The sequence below is a fragment of the Aythya fuligula genome, chromosome 5 (assembly GCF_009819795.1).
Source record: "Aythya fuligula isolate bAytFul2 chromosome 5, bAytFul2.pri, whole genome shotgun sequence".
Taxonomy (NCBI): Eukaryota; Metazoa; Chordata; class Aves; order Anseriformes; family Anatidae; genus Aythya; species Aythya fuligula.
The window spans coordinates 16,108,782-16,132,543 of record NC_045563.1 but is presented as its reverse complement, the minus strand read 5'-3'; the positions used below and the strand labels follow the sequence as shown (position 1 = coordinate 16,132,543).

General features: G+C 42.1%; 1 protein-coding gene across 3 annotated transcripts in view; it reads right to left on the bottom strand.

Moving 5' to 3' along the window:
• The window catches only part of BTBD7 (BTB domain containing 7), a 56,196-nt gene extending 40,227 nt beyond the window's left edge, over positions 1-15,969 (bottom strand). For 2 of the 3 annotated variants that reach the window (XM_032188357.1, XM_032188359.1), the window contains exon 1: positions 15,938-15,969. The gene's annotated coding sequence lies outside the window, so the exon portion shown is untranslated. Of the gene's footprint in view, positions 1-15,416; positions 15,468-15,937 lie in introns of those variants that run through there. The other variant, XM_032188358.1, reaches the window with a different exon arrangement.
• Between the last annotated feature and the right edge of the window lie 7,793 nt (positions 15,970-23,762).

Genomic DNA, 23,762 nt, shown 5'->3' with positions numbered 1-23,762 from the left:
ATTTGTTCTGCCTCAGATATTCAGTGAGCAAGAAAACTGATCCATGCATTAAAAGCAACCTTGACAAAAAGTTCTGTTTTTAAACAGTCTCAGTTACCAGTTGGCTCCTTATGGCATCACACAAGCACCTGCACCAGGACAGGTAGAAAAAGAAAGAGCTTCAGGGAACTCAGTGACTAGAGCCAGGGCTGCACCTTTTCTGCCAGCAAGGCATACTTCTTGTACCACTTGTGCGTACAGGAGAGTTTCTTTCCCTCCCCCGGCACGCACTTCAGCCTCCACACTAAACCCGGCCTACCTGCACAGAAATCACTCTCGCATGTACCTGCTGAGCCCCGTGTGAACATACAGATTGCATGCTGAGCTATGTGCCAAATCAAGAATGCTTCTTCCCCATAGTTAAAGAGCACTGCAGAAGAAAATTAATGAAAAACAAAGACACAATGCCAAATAATTAGATACTTAGCTGCCAAAGGAAAGATTTCATCTTTCCTTGCAGATGTTATCTTGAATACCAAAAGCTTCCTATTTCAGCTTAACTAAACAATTAAATCTAATTTTAGTCTCAGAATACAGTCCTGATTTATTTTTTAAGAACTACTTTCGTGTGAACTTCTTGCGTGGTCCAGTTCACATCCATGTGAACGCACACATTACCAAGGCTAAACTCAAGATCTGCTGACCTACTGAAACAGGATCTCTTGTTGAGAACAGTGACACACAAACAGATGTGCACTGTTTTTCTGTATACGTGTACACAGAAAAAAGTTAAACTATGTTGAAGTTCTCGTTCAAAAAAAAAACAAAAAAACCACAGCCTGCAATGCAGTAAATAGTAGATGAACTGTGTTATATGAAGCCAGAAAGCTTTAGGAGCCAGAATTACTTCAAATGCTACTGAAAACACAGACGTGACTTCCAGATTAAACCGATACTTAGAGAAAATCAAAAAAAAACAAACAAACAACACACACACACACACAAACACACAAACCATAAATCTAATTAAGTCTTAGTACCTGAATTAAGTTCTTCACTCTTCACAAAACTTGCAAACTGAACTTAAGATTTTAAGAACCTAAAAGGATTTGCATCTGAGGTACCTGGGCTGACAGCCAAAAATTCCTGGATTGGGAATTTTGGTTTAACAAAAATCTATGTACAAAATGGACTTTGGCTAACAGTGACACGTTGCTTATAGTTATCACTCAATACAAAGCTTTCATAAATATTTCTGTATATTAATTAGATCCCATTGGACTAAAGGGCAAGGTGGGGAGCATTACAACACATTCTACACCCAAAATATCCTCCCACACCACCAAAAAAAACCTTAAAGACCTTTTTGTATTTCTTCTGCAGTTGTTGCCACAGGATTGTGAAACAGCGTAATACTAGGGAAAAAATTAAGAAATCGTATCAAGCATACGTACATACTTGTACCATCATTATTTTTCAGGTTTTATACTGTGCTTCACACATTTGAGATTTACTGTCAGTAATGGACAATACAAACATACCTTATTCATATTTATTTACATCTTCATTTAGCCAAAGACTGCTTTGCTCTTTTGCCCCAACAGTTCCCTTCTAGCAGCAAGGAAGCAGAAAGGACATTAGAGGAGATACCAACATCCAGCAGCAAACAGGTTTGTTTTTGCACAAAATGCAACTAACCAACCCAAGCACACACCAACTAAAATGGCAAATCCCATTAAGAACGAACTTCAATTAAATTGTAGCAATAATGAACTTTTAGTTACTTATTTAATGTTATAAAAATAAGCAGAAACACCTGTGGGGACAGTGGCAAGGGCCTGCGTTCACCAGCGTGCCTGAACCTGCCTCCAGACGCAGCACAGCAGGCTGGCAATGGGCACTGAGCACCGAGTCACGCTCAGGAGCACCACGACAACCCCATATCCAGCAGCACGGTTCTACTGCTCCCGTCCACCTGGGGAGGCTCTAAACACAGCCTTGGCCACAACGTTTATTACATTGCATCACTACTGGAATTACCAGCCAGCAACTGGGACCAGCACTTCAGCATGAAGAAGAAGTTGCTTGTTTCTGCTTGGAGTTGTAGCTAATACATCTGGAAGTTTCTAGTTTGGATTAGGACTGTACAAAAGTGAGGAATTAATAATGTTCTACATGATTTCAATCTAAAAAAAAAAAAAAAAAAAAAGCTTATTTCATTATTTACTGCATGGGGAAAAAAAAAAAAAAACAACAAAACACAACTATAAGCAAAACACCAGACCTTAAGCCCTGTCAGCAGTTCCAAGCACAAAAGGGCAAGATACAATGAGACCATGAAAGTGACTGCATCGGTTGGTTCTTTGCTTCAGATCACGTGTTCTAGCTACCACAAAGAACACTTTTCTGAAGTTAAGCGTGAATTTCAAAACATTCTCTTTTTCATAAAGTACTATACTTGCCCATTAAAAAAATAAGATAAAGTGAAGGAGGCAAAAAACCCACAGTAATCCTGGCCTTTTATTTCTAGGCCTATTGAGACCCACAGGGCTGAGCTTTAGAAAAAATAATATAACCTGTACTACTTTTCAACACATCCTCTGGGGAATCAAAGTGAAAGTTAAAAGAACTATATTCAAATCAGGTATGGAGGCATGTAGCCTTGAACATATGCATACCTTAGAAAAAAAATGAAAACACTGAGAAGTATTTAGGCAGTTGAAAAGATAGAAAGTACAGAAAATGCCATCTCTTCAGTACTGTCTTGCAAACAATGTTCAAAGTAGGCTTGTTATGATCAGCAAAGCAATTCAGAGCAGTGTGAACGTGTCACATCCCAGAAGCAACTAAGTAATGTCACCTGTGGGTAGTGACTGGCTGAACCACTAACCATGATGAAGAGGTGCCGGACTTAAACATCTTTATATTCCCCTAAATATACCTATCTTTATATACCACTTAGAGATAAAATGCAGTAATTGAATTACAACAGTACAATGCCACAAGGAACAAGAAATTCCTCCCAAGCAACTTAAATATTTTTATGTACTGAAATATGAACCTTGATCTCTACGTATCACTGATCCTTCCAGCTGGGTGCAAGCACCTACTAGTTTACCAGAAGTCTGATTGATGATACTCACATTACAGACGTAACTAATGCTCCCGAAGTTTAATTCAAAAGACCACTTTTAGCAAAATCAGCAAGAAGTTGCTTACTGCCTCTTGATATGAAGTAACTGCTTGTATTCTTCAATGATTTTCCACTTTTAGAAGTTCACTTGAAATGAACATGAATGTGATTCAGACACAAAGCATCATTAGAACTACCTTGCAAGAATATCAGAGAAATCCTATCCACTAAATCTTTATCAATATCACTGAACAGAATAATTAGGTATGAACATGCCTATTTACAGGGAAAAAATGAGAGTAACTCATTTTAGCCCATCTAGAATAACTGCATGTTACATTGACATAATATTGCATTTTATTTTGAGGAGTGCAAACGTTTTTCAGAAGATTTATTCTAAGGAAATAGAAACGTTTGCTTTTTGTCGTTTTTGTTTTAAAAGAAAAGGAAGTCCTGTTTGGTGTAATAAACATGTTGTGAACACATTCAGTAGTTTAAGACAGAAAGAGGAACCTCCAAATTACTTGCAAAGTATCTCAAAGAATGGATCAGACATTTTAAATAAAAAAAAATATATAGCAAGCTTTAATTGGATTGAAGTTCTGGACAAGATTCAGTTACCTTGCCAGGCAGCAACTTAACTTTCAGCTAAATCCAGCTTCAGAGACGGGGACTGAACCTGCCTTGGAAGACCGCTTCCCACTCCCTGTGGGCCTGCCTGTCCTGTAGTGCAGCAGTACACATGAAAGGTGCCCTCAGTCATGCGCTCAGGCAGCGTCTTTTCTTCCTCTAAAGAAAGAGTAGCAGTGGAGCAAAAGTAAGAACCTTTATGCAGTGCATTTCAAAGTCTTTTTATTCAAGTAGCCTGTCTGTCAACAGGGTTGGTATTTTTGTGAGGAATGGAAGCCTGTGTGGTTTCCACAATTCACATGGTTCTATTCTATGTTTTGAGACATCCCCGTAAAGATCCTTGTTTCATCCAGAGAGGGAACTCCTCCTCTTGCTCGAGCTGTGACCCAGCTACAACACAAGATGCTGTTTTAAATTAGCAAGTCTACTAAGACAGGGAAATCTTGGCTCAAACCCCAACCATATGGAAGATTTGTCTCTGGATTTTAGCACCGCTGCTTTCTCACATCAGGTACCATCTCAGTGGGATATACCCTACGGTCTCCTCATTCCAGAGATGTTTTCCCTTTTCTCCAGGCCCAATTATTTCACAGAGAGCCATTTACTCTGAATTAGGATCTCAGAGCTTCCTGTACACAATAGTGCTTTTAAATCCAGCACAGAGTTTACATTCACTACATTTCCTCTAAGAACATACTTCCTCTGAGAGTACATTAAAAGTTAGTAGTAAGGCAATCTGAAATACCATGCTCTGCACCTACCTGCTTTGATATAACAAGAAGCATCATCCATCACCTCTTAAAATTTGTCATTTTCATTTCACCTTCAAGAACAGCATCATTTTGATGCTCAGCTTCCTTATTAACTACCACAGTCTTAACAGGAAAGGTAGAAGTCTGGTGATGACACTACTTGGGGTTTTTCCAAACACTAACCCCAGCATCACAGTGTTGAAGCACACTAAAAATCTTGGACCACATACTGATTGGCCTTCCTACATGGATGTATTCTGTTCACTGATCTCTACAGTCTCCGGCTGCAATTGACACATCATCCTGCCAGTCAGCCACTGCATCAGGAACAACTTCATCTTGCGGTATTTCTGTTGCTCATAGCCATTACCAACATCATTCCTCATTACCTCAGTGTCTCTGCATAATCCTCCTCCTTTCTGCACATGGCCCTATGAGATGCTTGGTGACAGGACAACATGGAACTCAATTACTTCCACTGAAAACCTCCTCCTGTGGCCAGAAAAGCCATTACCAGTATTGCCATATATTCAAAACATTTTTCTCTACATCTTTCTTAATACACCACCATTCATTCAGTTCTGAAAAGCATCCTCCCCGTGCATCCTTTTCTCCTCACACAACAACATACTTGACCTGTGCAGCCTCTGCTCTTTGATACAAGAAAAGTTTGAAGTACCACTTGCTAGCATAATCTTATGCCTTCAGGGCAAATGGATCCACCTATTTACAATACAAAAGCTGGAACACAGAAAAAAAAACGGTAAAGAACTCAAAAGGTAATCTAGTCCAGTCCACTTCATGAGACACAGCAGGTATTTTATAAAAAAAAAAATCCTTTCCTGAACAAGGGAAAACAACAAAAATTGAAAAAAAAAATCAAATCAAACTGACATTGAAGCTACAGTTTACAATGAATTTCTACAATAATAGTCACAAGCCACGATGAGTCTTAGATGCAACCAAAATAGTTCCAATCTTGATTCAAAACATACAATTTGGTATATGTAAAAAACCAAAAAGCTGTCTCACTGGCACTGTGGTTCCACACGTTTCCTCATTGGCACTCACCTCAGCTCCTATTGCCCTCTTCATGAAGCTCCTCCATTTTGTCACCAACGAAGCCAGGGAAACCTCTTCTGCAGGAGTTCTCTCCGCTGCAGCTGGTTCCCCCACCAGTTTGGTGACCAACCAAGGGAATGTCAGAGGGGGAAGAACAGCAAGAAGTAGCCAAAAGGCTGCTCACTCCCCACAGCCAAACATGACGTATGGTTTGACTAACAGTCAGTTGGCCTGGCCTTCACAAATAAACATTCCCAGTCCCATGCACTCATTCCTACGGCAGAGCTGCCCCCCTTACACTGCAGCAAACACTTGTGAAGCCCCAGAACAACCCCATTATCAGGGACCGACAGGACCTTGTTTGTTTTTACCTGATCCTCTGGTGTGGCTGCAAGTAGCTCTGCCTTTAAAGGGTAGCACTGCCTTGTCCCCATTCAGTCATCTGTCACCGAATTTAAACATCTTAACGAGAGTAGTTACAAAAACCCTCTTACAATGCAGTAGTTTTTCTATAGAGCTTGTAAGAAATTAGAAGTAGGAAAAAGATTCCCTGCAAGTTGTCCTCAAACAAAGGGCAGTCCTAGCAGAAACAGGCGATGTATGTAGTGCCAGCTACCACAAGGACTTCACTTGCGAGCTGTCACAATACCCAGTGAGCTGACCCACAGCTTCTCTTTCGGCCTGTACTACTTTTGTTCTGTGCTTGTACAGTTTGCTCCTCGCCTCAGCTAGGCCTTTGTTAGCAGCCCCTCAGACAGCAGCCACTGCGAGTGAAGATGTTCACACTGAGGGGTACAGGGGTTGCTTTTTGAAGGCCTGGAAGATTTTAAGTTTGTTGTCACAGAATACACACACCTCAGTATTAGTCATGTGGAGAAAGAGAAAAAAAGACAAGCCTGTGTGTTCTCCTCCAACCGGCAAGCTGCTGACGGGGAGAAGCTAGCTGTATAGGCAAGGCTCCCTGCCCGTCGGCTCTTGACAGATACATCTGGACAATCCAACACCACCGCTGAAGTCAAACTAACAAGGAGCTGTACCGTCCCCTCACTCCTCTGCTCCAGCCAAGTGGTTTCCCCACTTCCCTCACCCAGAGATGAGGTGATCACCCCACAGCTCGTTTCAGATGGCTGATCCGCCACACAACGGCTGGAGGGGGCGGCAGGCAACGGAGGAAAAAGGGAGTTGGGCCGGTTGGGCCGACAGTCAGCTGCCACTGGAAGGGGAACACGTAGCTGTGGATGTGGAGAGCAGACGTGCTATTGCCCTGCCTCACAGCTTCACAGAACTAGATCCTCGCAGTCACCAATTTAATTCCCTCTCACCTCGGGCTCAGCCTCAACTAGTCTCTCTAGCCTGGCCCCACCACACAAATGAATCCTCCCTCCTTGGGCAATTCTGAAGCTCAGGTTTTGCTGCTAGTATATCCCCTACCCCTTCACAGCCCACCTCAGATTCTTTCAGTTCTAGGCTACACGTTGAAGCAGGCAGCAATACAAAACTGAACTGGAGGTCAGTGTACACAGTATTTATATAATTGGCTCATTTGAGAGCTTGTCAACTGGTTATGGACCATCACTGCCCTGAGGGAGTCTGATATGATTCTGTGATATTCCAGGTCAAACACACAAGATACCCCCCCCCCCCCCAAGTATTTTTTTTTAATTACTTTTAATTTTGAAGTATAAAAACACCGCTTGTGGTGATCTTATGTATGTTTTCCACATCAGTTATTGCTGTACATAAGATTTTAAATACTTATTTAGAAGATTTCTCCTTTGGTTGGGGTTTTCTGTGAGAGGAAAGCTTTAAAAGCCACACTGGCTTCAACAGCTAGCATTTATATCATAACGTCTGATGCCAAGAAATCTTCCTATGCAGCACACTTCAAAGATTTCAGCTGTTTGTAGACAGACATTTTAAGAGCATGCACAGTAACAAAAGACAGTATTGCAGTGTCTCTCCTCACAAGCAATTTCATAGTCTTCCACAAACTACCAAATTCCTCAGAATTTACACCAAACCTTTTAGTGCCTACACTTAGATTCCATGACAGCCACCATAGCCAGAACTAAATGCCCACAGAATTTGATGTGTTTTTCCCCCAAAATACAGAAACCTATTTCAAATGGAACAGTAAATACTTCCTCTACGATAAAAGCAATCAATTAAAGGAAAGGCTTAGTCAGAAAACCAGTCTAGTAGTTAGCCTGCAATTAAGCCGGATCTTTGTTTACATTTTCCCCTTGGCAAGAAGAGGAAGTTATGTCTTCCAGATTTCCTATGAGCTCTCTGCATTTCTAAAGCATTAATTTTTTGTCCTGTAACGTGAACATGCAGGTTTTACAGAAGAGTCAAAGGAGCTATACATGTGTTGATGTTAGTTCCTAAAAATGGATCCACCAATCATTTACACATTTAATAAGTTTAGCAATATCCACACACACCTCATATATACAGACATCAAGATAGCAGTTTTGAGACCTTGCTGGGTGTTTTCTGTTTAACTATTTGCTAAAGCAAATCTGCCCTTTGAGCAGACTGCTGATAAGCCTTAACTCTTCTCTCTCCTTTCACAAGGCTTTAAAAATTTTTCAGCTGATCAAGAACATCTGAAAACATTTTCATAAGAAATCAAAGAAATGTTTTAGAATGAAGGCAAAATTTTTAGATTGTATTAAATATTGTACTTTTAGATTGTATCTCCTAGAGTAGAGGAGGCTTTTCATTAAAACAACCTGTTAATCTCATTTTATACCCAAGTTTGCTCATCTACCCCTATCCACAACTTTCCTTCACATTCGAAGTGAAAAATACAGGAAGAGGAGCCTTTGCCAGTGCATGCTACACTTACCAAACCTCCTTCCATTCTTCCAATATTTGAGGATTTCATCAGTATATGAAAAAAAGTCAATATTGCCAGAAAAAAAAGCACTCTCACTTCCCTCTGTACCCAGATGACCATTCTCATCAACTGTCTACTTCCCCCTTGCACACTCACATTCAGTGAGCTGATTTCACCCAGCTCAGTTTCAAACCTAACAAAAATAAAAGGTTAATTCTAATTTGAATGAAAGAAGTTAATCATGCATACAGAAAAAAAGCAAGTTCTGTTTCCTTCCAAATTTAAAACCAGGATGAAACTCAAATTCACAAGATGCTTAAATAAGCACTAGAGACTGCTGAGAACCACCAAGGGCTTAATACAGTTCAGCCTTGATGAAGGTAAGACCAAGACACTAAAGGTGCCATTTTCTAAAATAGTTCTCCAGAAAAATAAGCTGGTAGCTAAAGATCAGCATGAGGGGAACAGGGAAAAAGAGAAAGGGAAATTCCTAAGGTTCCATTTCCAAGGGGACCAATGGGGAAATATCTAGATCAGCATAAGCCAGTTACACCAAACTGGCAAATTTTGAGCCAATAACAAAATGAGTAACTACACAATAATGGAATTATATTATATATTCTCAAGGAAACTCAAGGGCCTTGAGAAACATACGACAAGGCAAAGCTAACTGTATTTTCCGTAAAATGGAAAAGCCCCAAGTGGCATGGGAAGATCCTTTAGGAAGTTTCATTTAGGACTGTATTTCTTAGCATCACTATTCTCAGAAGTCTTGTAGTTTAAGCCCTAAAAATGACTTAAAATAGTAAGAGTCCAGGTTACAGCAAAGAACTTGTTTAAATTCAATTACTTAAAGAAACAGGTGCAGAAATACATGAGTCACTTTACTAAGAGTCACCAAGTCTTCAATTTTATGTCTAGAATGACAAAGCACTAATACAGAGGGGATAATCTTATATTGTATGACAGCTTTACAATGCTAAAAAGGTATTTTGGTATTTCAAGTCCAAATGCATGTTTCCAGCAGTGTTTAATAGAGGACTAAAACCTACAGAGATTTTAATGATCAAGTAAGAAACAGTAGGTACTTTCTGATCCAAATCATGTTTCTTTTTAAAAAAAGAATGAGAATTGTTCCCTTAAGTTTTATTTAAAAAAAAAACAGTCGGCCAAGTTTGGAATTAGATAATCTGAGGCAGTAAACACATTCTTAACCAATACTTAGATAAATTAAATCCCCAAGTCATTCATGAAAATAAGTTACAAAGAGAGAGAGATACCTAGTACACTGGGGGCAGACTTACAAAGACATTGACCAGCAGCTCCTCATCCTCTTATATCCTATACATTCCTTTGTAGACACTACGGTGCTTACCTATATCCAGTTCACCATTAACGAGTGTAGCCTCACAGGATGTGAGGAGTACTGACATGGCTTAGAGATTCTTCCTTCTTCAGCATCAAGGCCATCACTACGCTGAATAACAAAAACTTCCTGTCTTGAGTGTGCATTTTGTCAACTTAGCAATTTTCTGCCATGCTAGTGTCTGAAGTACAATAAACAACCCATCTCAAAAACATCCTACAAGTACCTCATTACAAGCTGACAGAAGTAGCTTCGACTTAAAATGCAAGCATAAGCAATTTGGTTGTATTTCTCTCAGTCACATTCATTACTAGAATGACTTTAAAGAAATCGATGAGCCTATTAGCTTGATGATCACCTCCGCCCACATTCTAGAGGTTTTACAGTTATTGCATTTCTCTTCTTCAGAAAACTGAAGCTGAGATGCCCATTACAGGATAGACTGAGGTGTAAGGCATCAACCTTTAATGCATTCCCATACTTGATTAGGTGGTTGTTTTTTTTAATACAAGAATAGAAATTTTCACTATGTATATGTCTATACCTCCCTCTTCTCTAAGGGAGATGCTATGGTCATTCAGTTAAAATGAATGAACAGCTTTAGAAGTAGTTAGCCTTCCATGTATATTAAGAAAGCAAACCTCTGGGTAGATGCAATGAATCCCCTAAATGCCTCCAGTTGTATGAAGGACTTCAGCACAGCCCACCACTAAACACCACAGAATCTACACAGATGAGCACTACGATCACAGCAGCAGAAAGTCAAGGATCATGAAATGCACAGCAACCCCAGTTCCTCCTTTCCAGCAATCAAGGGACAACTTTTTTCTCTTCTTCACATCAAGAGCCATCATGAGAACAAAATAATGTAGGAGAGAGTCAAAGAAGTATAAAGAAAAAGGCAGCACAAGCCCAGAAAATATCATCTCATTAGTTTCTGATTAGATTTGTTATTTTAAAGGGCTTTTTCTTCAGCTCTCAAGTAGCATTTCCAATTTTGGGGTCAAGAAAAAGGTATGAAAAGGAACTTCAGTCATTTATACCAATTATTTATAAAGCAATTAGAATAAGCTACCCATCACTGAAGTGTTTTACATACTTCAGTGCAGCACTGATGCTTTGGGTAGCAGATGATAAGCAAAGCAGCATTCCATTTTCATACTAATGCAAAGTGGTCTACCCAGTCACTCAAAAAAACTTTTATTTGCATATAAATGAGCGTAACTTCATTAGGATATGCTTTCATATAAGACATTAGGATTCTTGCTTCCTGTATTCCAAACTTTGACTTGAGACTCAGCACTGGACAGAGAGAAAGCTGTCTTCTTTGATCCAAACTAAATTCTAAAGATAGATGTTAGAAATGCAACAAGCACCACCAAAAAGACAACACCGGTGCACATCAACATTTTGCAGCTCCACTGATCACAGAGCGTCTGCAAGTACAGTGTCACAAAATAAAATGCATAACTAAGAGATAAGCAACAGTTACTTATTAAATCGCTGGTTCAAGCAAATCCTTTGAGTCTACCCATTGTTACTATCAGTAGAAGTGTAAATTGGCTTTAGAATTATCCTGTAACAGTTTTAACAGATCTTGGACAGGGCTTCCAAACCAGAGAGATCTCATGTGCCATTAACTAGCTTGATCTAGCTCTTCCCAGTGGAAAACACTGATCATTTCAAGTGATGCAGAGTGGCAGGAAGAGGATATGTCTTAAAAGCCCCAAGTTAGTACACTGAAATAATCCCATATCAAAGAGGTCAGCAGAAATAGAAAGGTTCTTTAAGAAGATAGGGAGTGGCACTAATAGCAGCACTAGGAAAAGATTCTTGAAGGGAGATTTAAAAAGAATAATTATGTTCTACCCTTTATATTGCAGTGAACTGGCAACAGGCTATGATAGGTAAGAAAAGTAAAGAATAAAAAAAAAATAAAAATCAATCTTTCAAATACAGGAACAACTTCACTGGAACAGCAAAGTTCCAGTGTCACAAAGAACACACGGTGAGAATTCAGACAAGATTTGAGCACAAAGATCACACAGGACTTACGAAACAATCAGACAGAAGAGCCAGTGTTAGAATGTCATGTTTGAAAAATAAAGCAAGACCTGCAGACTTAGAAACTGATTGAGGAAGGTGTTACCCTCAAACATTACCCACTCCACCTCCCCCTCACACATGCCTTCCTGAGAATTGTTTCTGAATCAGTTTTGACCGCTGTTAAAAGATTTTGGGGTTTTTAACGCTCTGGTAAAACATGGTAATTCCTATTTTCCATTTACAGAAATAACTTAAACCCACAGACAAACCTCAGAAAATCCCCAACAAGCTGAAGTCGCCGGAAGCCCCACAAGTTCTTTAAGTTGTTAAAGTCCACAACCAGTCGTTTGATACAGCTTCATGCAACACTTGCACTCAATGGAGTAATCAAAACAGATTTAAATTTAACTAAGTATATAGTTACATGTGTACCTCAACACACTGTAGGCAACACAGTCCCACCCCCGGATCCCTTTCACCTACCTGGCCTTGCCTCTATTCCATGCCGGCAAGCAAGCTTTCCATAGTAATGCGATGACCCAGATCTCAGACCTTATCTGAAGCCTTTTTGTGTTTCAGCGGTTTATTTTTCAGACAGATCACTTTCTTGCAATGGTTAGAATGAAGCAATATAAACAACTTTACCAACACAGCTGAGGAGACTCCGTGGGAAGCAGGAAAAAGCAGCTGTGGACAACAAGCTTTTGAGCTAATTCTGCCAATAAACACCTGTCCAGAACCTCACAAACATCCTGATAGAGCACAAAGGTGTTCCACCCTAGTCCCTAGGGCACGTAAATGAGAGAATTCAGATCCCCTTAGCTCCAGTAAACTCTTTGCATCAACACTACAAACAAAAACAACAACAACCAAAAAAAGACAGCAAATAACATGATGAAAACAAGGTGCTAAAGCTGTACGGAATTTCAGGCAGCAAGGCACAAAAAGAAGCGTGGTATGCACCACCACTGCTACTCAACTCCTTCCCACCATTTCTTGCCCATTTTGATTCTCCCCAACACAAAGTTCTGCCATTCTCTACATAAAGCACACAAAGATTTCAGGTCTCCTCCTAGCAGCCATTCATTATGCTGAAGGCATCATTACAACTGGCATCCTGCTTAGGAGATGTGCAGGACAGACTGGATAGGCACAAAAAGCAAGACCAGCATCAAACTTTGCATCTACAGTCCCTTCATAAAATAGCTCAGGCATAGAGGTAAGCCAACAAAGGAAATAATATTCTAAAAATCCATAGTAAATTCTACCCAAAGATTTAAAGATACACTCACAAGCCTCATTCTTGAAAGAAGCTAGGTAATGAAACTGAGATACGGCAATTACATGACTCACGGGAAGCTCATCTAACACTCAGATCTCAGCTAGGATTCCCACTCTCCACCACACGCACTAAAAAAGTTTGTATATCTGGTTTTCCAGACCTGTTATTTCAGAAGGTGGTAAAAACCATTGATCTTGTAACAGATACTAAAATTCATGCAAATGCGTTCAGAAATACAAAAAAAACCTGAAACTAGAAACTTTCAGTTGAGATTTGCCACAAGAGGAGTCAGATTCTTAGTAACAGCATTAAGAGCACTTTTATTTCTTATTAAGCAGAATTTCTCATTTTATCTTTATACAGCTTTCATTAGATTAATGTGAACTACATGGAGTCCATGCAGAGTGTCTATAGGATGTTTTGATGCATCTAACTTTTTGACTCTGGAGGGCAGCCAGAACCCCCTCAGCCATCACTGTGTGGCCAAGGCATCAGAAGACGGTCCCCTTTCCTGGCACACAGTCCCGTACATCGAGACCAGACCAATGTGGCAGGAGGACTAGGGCTGGTGTTACATGTCCTGCTACAGTCGCATGTAGGACCACAAGCTACCACAGCACCAAAGCAGCCTGCAAAGCAGGACAGAGGAAGATGTTGTCCAAGCCTCTAGGTTAATTACCATCAGTGACAGGTGTAAACCTGACATCGCGTATGCAGCAACTTGAAAAACCTCTTTCAAAACAAAGACTCAATATTTTGTTAGTCTACTCATCAAGCTCTGACAGCCCCACTGAATTACATTCCAACAGCTGGCTGCAAAGACAGCATTTTATACTGTATTTTAAGAATGAGCAACATGCCTTCACAATACAAAGTCTTGAACTTGTCTGAGAAGCTCAAAAAAAAAACAGAAGAAAAATCACAATGACAAGTCCATGCAAGTCTTCCAGGAGCGCTTATAAAAATAATTCTGTTCTTTCATGTATGACTCTCTGCAAATCAGTCAATGCCAGCTATAAGCATTACAACACTACTGTATCTATGACTCAGCAAGGAAATCTGGAAATACGAAGAAAGCTCATGTTATTAGGAGACAAGGATTTTAAGAAGCCAGCAATTATGATAATGCCACAAAACAATGATCCAAGATGACTCGTGTTGGTGCTCCTTCTATGTTTAAACATACAAAATTAGATTAGAGAGTCAAACCCATTTATATACTGGCTAAAGTTTGAAAGCAAGTAAAACAATGCTTCAAAACACGAAGGATTTGGTACCTCCAACAGCCCTCCCCCCCCTACCCCCCGCAATTCCGATGAACAGGAACAAACACTGACTGTACACTGTGTGAAATATTTACCTCTATTTCTCAGACTACCTGTATGTGGTTCAGCTATACAAGTCTCACTAATCTGAATAAAGACAGACAGCAATTGGCAGCTTAATGTCAGGACTGAACACACAAGCCTTGTTCATTAAGACCATCACCAGACATTTACATATAAGCACGAGCTGGTGCCGATGTTCATACAACATTATTTGGTGCAGCAAAGTAGCAAGTTCTTAAATGGATTAGCTACACTGTTGTCCATCAACTGAGAGGAGTAAGAATTAAATTACTCCATGAATGGGGAGAACAGCACAAGCCATAGCTTCACCACACATTATCTTCACTCAATAATTTTACCGAACACACACTCTGACCTTGCCTTGTAAATCACGCAGTCCACAGAGTCTGTGCACTGCTAAATAAAAGACACTTGTTCCACATACTCAAAAATAAATCCCTACAGAATTAATTTCGATATGTTGGCACTGGACTCTTAGTCAACAAGGGGTGGAGGGGAGAACGGAGAAGATTTATATTGCTTTCTTAATCACAAGGTTGAAATAGAAAGTAATATAGAGGCGCTGGATCTGAAAAGGAATTCCCTTCCCCGCACAAAGCACACTAACGCAGAGACAGCGGTCCAAGGGTTACGTTTGAAACATGAGGAGAATCTCAGAAGAATAATCCTCTTCCCTAATATCTTTCAGACAAAAACACTAAAGCTTTAAGTCATCAGGCTTCGCAGTGCCTCAGAAAAGTTATGAGCACTACGAGTTTGATATCCAAGTTTCTATTTTTATTTTCTCCCTTCTAAATGAAAGCAGAGCACGCGATATGTGGTAAAACCTGAGGTGACCGCATCTCGCGGCGTATCTGCCAAGCACTCCAGCTTCGCGTGTTACCTTACTCTGGTCTGGAGCAAAACCCCAAGCGATGCTGTGTCCCCTGGGCTAAGTTCTCACACAGATAAAGCGGGCGCTCGTCTCACGCTCACCGAGCATTTTATCACCTTACTGTCGCGTTTCATGCTGGCGGCTCACTCGCGTGCCATCCTCTCCCCACGGCCTCAGCGGAGGCGGCAGGGGCGAGCGAGCAGAGCCACGACAGCGCCCCGGGGGCAGCGGGAACCTTCCAGAGGCTCCCCACGGGCACCCCCCGAGGACACCCGGGAGCCCCTCGGGGACAGCCGCCGGGCCGGGGGCGAGCCCGCACCCCGAGCTGCGGCCGGCTCCGAGGGCCAGCAGCGGGCACGGGCTCGCTGCGAGGTGCCCGGGGCGAAGCCGGCGGGGGCCGGGAGGTTCCGGCCGGAGCCTGCGGGCCGGGGCCGGCCGCGAGCAGCCCCGCACCGGAGGCTCCGCGGGGCGCCCCCCGCCCCGGGGCACCGCCAGCGCCCGGTCCCCGCAGCCCCACCGCGGGGGCGGCAGCAGCGGCGGCGTCGCCCCCTCCCGTTTCCCACCGCGTATCGCGCTCGGCCTGCCCCCTCCGCTCCCGGCCCGGCTCCCCGCGGCGCCTCACCTCCGGCAGCCGCCCGCCGCCGCCGCCAGGCCCGCCGCCGCCATGCCGCCCGCTCAGCGCCGCCCGCTCCCTCCCGGCCCCGCTCCGGCCGCCGCCATTTTGCGCCGGAGCCCCAGCCTGGGCCGGGCAGGGGCAGCGGGCACGGCGCATGCGCGGCGGCGATGCGGAGCCCGGGCCACGTGGTGCGCGGGGAGGGAGCGGGCAGCGCCTGAGGGGCGCCCGGCATGGCGGCGGGCGGCGGGGCCGGGCAGCGGGAGGTGGTCGGTGTCCTCCCTATCACGGCCGGGGCTGGGGAGGGCCGTGGTGCTTCGTGGCACTCGTTGCCGACGGGGAGATCACATTTAAGGGGTAGAGGCCCACGGAAGCCCCTCAGAAGGCGTTTTTCTGGGATTTGTTGCGGGTTCCAGTCAGCCCGGGTTGGGGGGGCTCGTCCTCCTGTCAGCAAAATGGAGGGTGGGCAGCGCGGCCCGGCACTGCTGGGGGTCCCCCCCCCCCCGGCAGCTCGTCCCCTCCTGAGCCTCAAATGTTGCTTGTTTCGTGCGACAGGGCTCGTTCACTCGTTGTACCAGGTGCACAAGTGTCTGCCATGGGGGTGGTCTGTCAGCACACGCTCTTTGTCCTCGAGACTTCCTTAAGCTGCTTATAGCAAGAATAAGCTTAGCTCCTTGTTTTTCCAACCCCCTTTGAGCTTGTTACAGGCAGGCAACAATCAGATTCCAGCTTTATTTTTCAAAATAAAATGTACAATGTTCACCTGGAAATAAACCCGCAGCACCTTCCCCCTTCCATTTACCTCTGCGTTTGTTAATTAATATTTCACACATCAGGGTGAAAGTAGGTGTCAGTAGTAAAAAGGTTTGTAGCTTTTTCCATTACTGCTGGTACCATTCCTGCTATATTTTCTTTGAAGAAAGGTGTGTCTAGAAAAAAATGTATTGAGGATTAAAAAAATAATCAGCCACTATACCTGTAAAATCACTGTTTTCTAAATCAGAGAAAGTGACCAAAATGTCTCTAAGATTTCTGAGAACAATAAACTATTTAAGTAATCAAAATTACTTGTGCTCTCTAAAAGCACCAAGCACCATACATCTATATATGAGAAGGTCTGAGAGAACAGCTTCATACACAGGCAAAAAATCTGATTAATTATCATGGTAGAAAATATTCAGTGGGCTGAAAGCCACATCCGCGATCATTCTTGGTTGATAAGGGCGAGCTCTGACCAATTATGTGCCCTCCTGGCTCTGCTGACACTCCATTTCTGGAGGGAAACCTTCCTCCCGCTTGGCATCACCCTGTCCTCCAACCATCTCTGTAATTAGCTTTCCCAAATGCTGCAGACCTCCCTAACTACCACTTGGCATAACATTCCAGACTGCTGAGCAACTTACCAAGAAGCTAAGAAAAAAACTTCTGATACATTTGGCCATGCTGCAGACTGTTCTTTAACTGGTTTCAGCCTAAAAACTGGTGAAGAAACAGTTGGGCCGATGAACCATTTCTTATTCTCCTTGGTTGTTTAACCATCTCAGTTACTTATATGGTCTCCAATATTGTAGTATCTGAGAGAATCAAAGCTTTTGACTTCCATATCCTCACAGTACCAGAGGGAGATAAGGGAGTTTTTATAATCTCAGTTTGATAATGTTCACACTCTCAAGGTTATGCTTGTATCTGTTCAAAGGAGACTGTATTCTGTAAATATTATGTCTGTGTGAGCTGCTGTCGTTTTCCAGAGAGCTAATCTAACTGAGTAGCAGGCATAGCTCAGTCTCTTCAACTGTTGTCTGATAGAGCCTTCTCATCTTCTATTTCTGACTCTTCTCGAGCCTGCCCTAAACCACTTTCCCGTTCCCTGCCACTATATACCACATTCATTGAATTTCACGTAAATTAGTGTTTAGCTTAGTTCGATTTTGCACTGCTTTTCTATAGAAATGTGGCACGTGATCATATTGCTTGTCTGTGCACATATGGTTTTAGGTCTATTAGCCCTGCACTGAAATTTTCTGTACTCATTGATCTGTTTCTCATTTCTCCTTATAAATGCTGCAAGTATTGAAAAGGCTTCATTTGTTTTAGCCATCAAAGTCAAACAACCAAGACACAGACACCTACAGAAAACTAAACTGCAAATAGCTTGAGTGCTCATGGAATTGCTAACTTAAATATATCTGTTAGGAGAAATGGTCGCAGCCAAGGTACTTAAATATCAGCCATGTGTGATAACACATGCTTCTGTATATCATCCACAAGTTATTATATCATTGTTACAATTTTCAGTGCTTCACTGAGATCAGCATAGAAGTAAGAATTAGTTGAAGTTAAGTAAGATGCAGGTCACAGAGCTTTAGGACTGAGGGGAAGTAGCATGCCAGCTTGGTTTCCAGGTGACATGAACTAGTTAGGGATTTGTTGCCCAAGTTCTGCAGACAGATAAAAAATCCATTCTTCCCCTAGCAAGTCTGGCTTGTAATCTTACAAGCAGTAAAAATGTGAAGAAATGAAGGAAAAGAAGTCTTGCAGGCTGAATGTTTGCTTTGTTAGCATTTTTTAATATTCTAATATCATAAAACAGAGTGCAGTGAAAATGGCGGGTTAGATTAAAGTGCCAAGATCTTCTTCTGCAATAATCACCCTTCTGGTAGCTAAACTAAACCTTCTCGCTCATGTCTCGGAGACAAATGGTGTGTTGGTTGACAAGTTGGGGAGACATCTGTCAGGCTGAAAGTGAGGGAGGCCACCGTGTGATTTTGCTTCAGACGTTTCAAAGCACAGCGGTCACCCCCTGCCTGCAGTGCAGTCTTGTTGTCTTAGGACTGTGTGGTCTTATGTAGTAGGCAATTATGAAGCCAGCCAAGAGTAAGCTGACCAGCTCGCTCTGACACATCAAATCTTGGTGCAGGAGACAGGCTGTAAAACACCGAGATACAAACCTTGCTGCGGGGGAGTGGGAAATGGAAGCTAATTGGGTTCATGTGCAGGTAAATGTGGTTTCTGAGATGGGAGGTAAGAGTTTCACACCATCTGACAAACACCCTCAGAGCATGTGCATATTGCACACACGTCACCTCCTTGATCACATAATTATAATTTTCACACAGAGCTCTCAGATATAAATTGATCTTCAATTTTCAGCGTGATTTAGATATGTTCAGATTGATTGATTTAATATAATTGATCTCCTAATGAGCAAAATCTCACATGCCTTAAATATTGTAAAAGGACATCTTCTCTTTAAACAAAGCCCAGACTTAGATACTGTCTGAGCCATGCAACAGTTCTCAGTACTTCTGCTCATACGGAATGATGTAGTGCTTTATTCATTTTTTTTTTGCAGAGACTTCTTTGAAATACTTACTGACGATAATCTCTGTACATTTCATTTTATCTCCAAAATCAGGAGTGCTAGTAGGAAAAATTGATTATGTGTCACCACTTATTAAAAATAAAACCAACCCAAATGTCTATTGCGGTTCATTTACCCTTCATTTGCACTGGGAAGCTCAAATTTTGAAATACCCTCTGGATATTAAGCCAAATATATTGAAGATGAAACATGGGAAGAAAAAAGTTCACTTGCATTGATTCATTTTTTGTCCACGGTTCATTTCTTAGACTTTTGGATGTTCCATTCTCTTTTTATTCCAAATGTGTGTGTCTACTGATTATCATTATTAATGAGGTATTTGTGTTGCTGTGTTATGTGGAGGCCCTAACTAAACCTGGGGTCCCATGGTGCTGGATGGTAGGCCAAACTCAGATTACAGTACATGCTCTAGAGAATTCACAAATGAACTGGAAGGTATGGTCATACAAGGTACAGAGAGCCTCCTGCAAACCACCAAGACATCTGGATATGTGTAATTTTCAGTGAGAGCTGGATAACACCACATGTTGCAGAAGTTAGCCCTGAGTGCCTAATACAGAAATATTGTCAGCTGAGTTACTCAGAGAATGCAATTGTCTCTTCCTGTTAGCAACACCTTGATATTCATGGCCATTTGAAGTGTGACTTCCTAGCATTACACATCGAGTCCTTAAAGTCCAATTTATCATGACTTTTCACAGTGTGTGTATTTCTGTTTCAATTTTATGGCACTTAGGGCAGTAAATCGAAGCTAAAGAAAAGCTTAGAATACTTTTAAGTATTATCTGTTTATTGGTAGCTAATTCACAATGAGTACATCCTCAGGGGCTGAAAAAGTAGATTGAAGATTGATGCGTATGCTAAGAAAGCTTCATTTTTATCAGTGATGAATAGTGAGATTCTGCAAATATATAGATACAGACTATTACTAGCCCTTTAATGTTATTCCTTCTTTTCTTTCTTACTATGTGAGCTTTTATTGCTGCCTCCTTCAAAATTTCCCAGAATGGTCTTCACCATACCTATATGCATATTGCTTGTCGTACATCATCCTATTGCCCCTCCCAGAGCAGACTGGAGTTGATGTGCAGTGCACAATAATTGGATTTCTACAGCCAGGGATGGCAGGGCAAGAGCTGTGCTTCCTTGTGTGAAATGGATGGCATGGGAGCAGAGCAATGACAGCAATATGCTCTTTCTGCTTGTCCTTGAGTCTCCAGGTCTTCCCCATCAGCTGTAGGTGAGAAAAGCTAGGGGGCATGGACACACCCTTTCTGAGAAGCCTGGCAAGTTTGATGAGGTGAAATAGTTGTATCCAAACGATTACTTTGGCAGAGGTGTTAAATATGCCCTCCCTGGGGCAGGTGGCAGAAAATACACGTACAGCATGGGCCTTTGAAGAGACATGAGGAAAAGACCTGGCATTAGACTCCTGTGTTAGCAAGGGGAGGCCTGGGGACAGAGGTGTGTCTGTGGGACAGCCTGGCACCTCGGGAAGTGAAGACAAGGTTGGTGGCAATCTCTGCCAGGAGGCTGAACGTTACGAAACTGCCGGCCCATGAAGCCAGTGGGATGACAATGCTGGGCAGCCCGTGGCCATTACATTTAGGGGAAGATAAACTGACATTGGGAGATACAATGAAGATCTCAAATTGAAGCACACAAAATGAACCATTTCACCTGTGTGACCTTTATGCAGCTAACTTGTGCCCACACACAGGGAAAATTTCTACCTCTGATCACCAAGGCAAGTCCTAAAAGGAACATTATCTCCTTGTAAAGCAAATGTCATCTGGATTAACCTTTAGTTGGGTCCTTAAAATGGTTTTAATTTGTGTTCAGTTCGTTGTTACTGATGGTAGTGTCACTGATGTTCTTGGTGAGGGTATAATCAGCTGCCCTGTGGCTGCATTCCCTGGTAAATGCTCTCTGCAATTTGTCAGTGTGGAGAAAGATGCCAAAACCAAACCACTGCTGATGAATGCAATTGCTTGCTTTGGCTGCAGATGTCTGCACTGCTGGTCTTCTCCTGCCACTTAGTACTTTATCAAATGATCACATTTTTTTTCCACAGCACCCATTTCTGTGAGCAGTGTGCACAACGTGAGATGAGCACTGAATGAACAGTTACTCAATATATTGATCTCTCCCCACAGTTCAGTGAGTGGCACTGTGCCTACTTCACTGCACGGTCTTCAACCCCTGTTTTAAATGCAGTTACTAACTTCCTAATGCCCGTTCTGTGCATCTAAATGCTACACAAACACTAATGAATTTTTGAAGAGCAATTAAGTCCACCCTGTAGATTACAATGCGAGGCACAGAATTATTCAGGAGGGGAACCTGCAAATTGTGGGGTCCCACTGGGGATACACAGGCTTTCGTGGGTACTTACCAGTACTGTAGCACTTGCTACCTTTGGTGCATATTTCCCATTCAGTTCAGTTGCAGCTCTGAGTCTGCCCTTTTGCAAATTTGGCACCAAGATTTCACGTCAAGCACTCAGAACATGAGGAGCAAACAGCTAACCACAACTTATGAAAAGTTTAAATGATCAGCTCATTATTTCATTATAATTTTTGGCAAAGGCAAGGTTGGATTCCCAGGACAGCACTTAGCTATGAGATGGTGCCTTTCTATTCCTGGAATTTCTTGCCTCATGCCATTTGCACTTTCCAAGTTCTGCAACATGCTGAGCAAAGGTCAACATGTGGACAACATTTTTTTAATATGTATGTCCCAGAACAGGTCCCTCCCATAAGCTATCTATCAGGGTAGACCTTGCTACAACCCAGTTGGATCTGTATGACATAAAGTGCAGTTGCTGATGTTAAAAATAGTTATCCCTGGGAACCTAGATACAGCTTTTGAAGTTATATAGCATCGGCTGAATTTGTAGCACTTAGTGGAATTTGTCTGTGCTTAACATATGGATACACTGAGTAGAAAGTTCATGCAAGAAAGATGGCAGTAGATGAGCAGTGGGAGAATGCATGATACAATAAGCAAGAAATGATGACATGTATGTAAAGCTTGTTATTTGGATTCAAGTTGCTGAACTGGTAGCCCTCTTGAGATGTTGCTTGATCAATGATGGACCAATGTTGCTAAGTTAATATTGCTACTTCCTCTATTGCCTTAGCAAAAAAACTTAGGCGCTGAAGCTGGTCAAGCTGACTGGACAAGACTGAGTGAGGCTGGTTTCTGAAACAGGGAAGGTTAGAACCAAATCAAAGCAATCTGTCATTGTCAGTGAAAGAGCAGTGCTAACAACACCTTCGGATGCTTGAAGTCTTTGGAGTGCCAAGTGAGAGCAGCAGGCAGGGTAGCTAGTGTGCAGGAGAGGCAACCTCAAAAAAAGAAATCAACATGATGATCTCCTACTCTTCCTAGAGAGCTGAGCACTGTAAAGAATTGCTCACAATCAGCAAAATTTCTTGTTACATGCATCTCCTGGTCTTTCTCCACTGTGGGTTACCTTTCAGCTGTGCCATTCATACTATTTCTCTAAGGAAGCACCAATTTTCTGAGATTCCTTTTCCCCCTTAGGCATACATGTAGTTTCCATAGGATCTCTGAGTTTGTTGAACTTCAAGAAAGCAGGGTTAATTACCTTTATTTTTTTACTTTTTTTTTTTTTTTTTTTTTTTTTTTTTTTTTTTTTACTGTTCTTCGCTTCCTTCATGAAATCCAGGAACACTTATTTCCCCTTAAAGTCACCTTTCCCCTCTACATTCTTCACTGTTCCTCTCTGTTGCTTGGAATCAAATGGAGAACGAGCTCCCTTCTAGCTGTATTCTTAATAAAGACATCACCAACACATTCCAAGAGTTAGCTGGACAATCTGTTCTCTATCTTTTTCACCTATAATATGTGCAGAAGGCTAAGTCTCTGTTATTTCAAAACGTGGAGCAAAACGTGGATTCTGTTAGCTGCTCTCAAAAAGCCTTGTCTGCATGGTCTTGCCTTCTTAGTGTCCTTGTGAATTCAATGCTCTTATGCATTTCCTTCTTTATCGTTACCTGTATGTTAACATTCTGGTGACATGGTATGGTAACTCTTGGTTTTGCTAATTGAGTTGTAACTCAGTTATTGCATTTAAGATTCCTACAATTTCTAATTTATTTCCTGTGTTTTTTGCATTGATGTGTGAACATCTAGGACGTTCAGGGAATTTGCTCACTGTCGTTCCCGTCCTCCTGACGACACCTTGACCAAAGCAAAGATAGTGTCCCTGCTTCTGTACAAGGTGTTCTGTACTCTGACTTGGAAAGCAGCTGGCTTCTTAGAAGGGCAGCTAGTGCACCCCCAGCTGATGGTGCTTCTGTGGAATACTGCAGCTGGCCAGCTTTCCTCCTCTGTATGAGAAGGAGAATTTGAGAAGGAAAATAAATTCATCAGAAGTTCATGTCCTGAGGTACTCCAAGGCTGTGCAAGGACAGAGGAATTTAT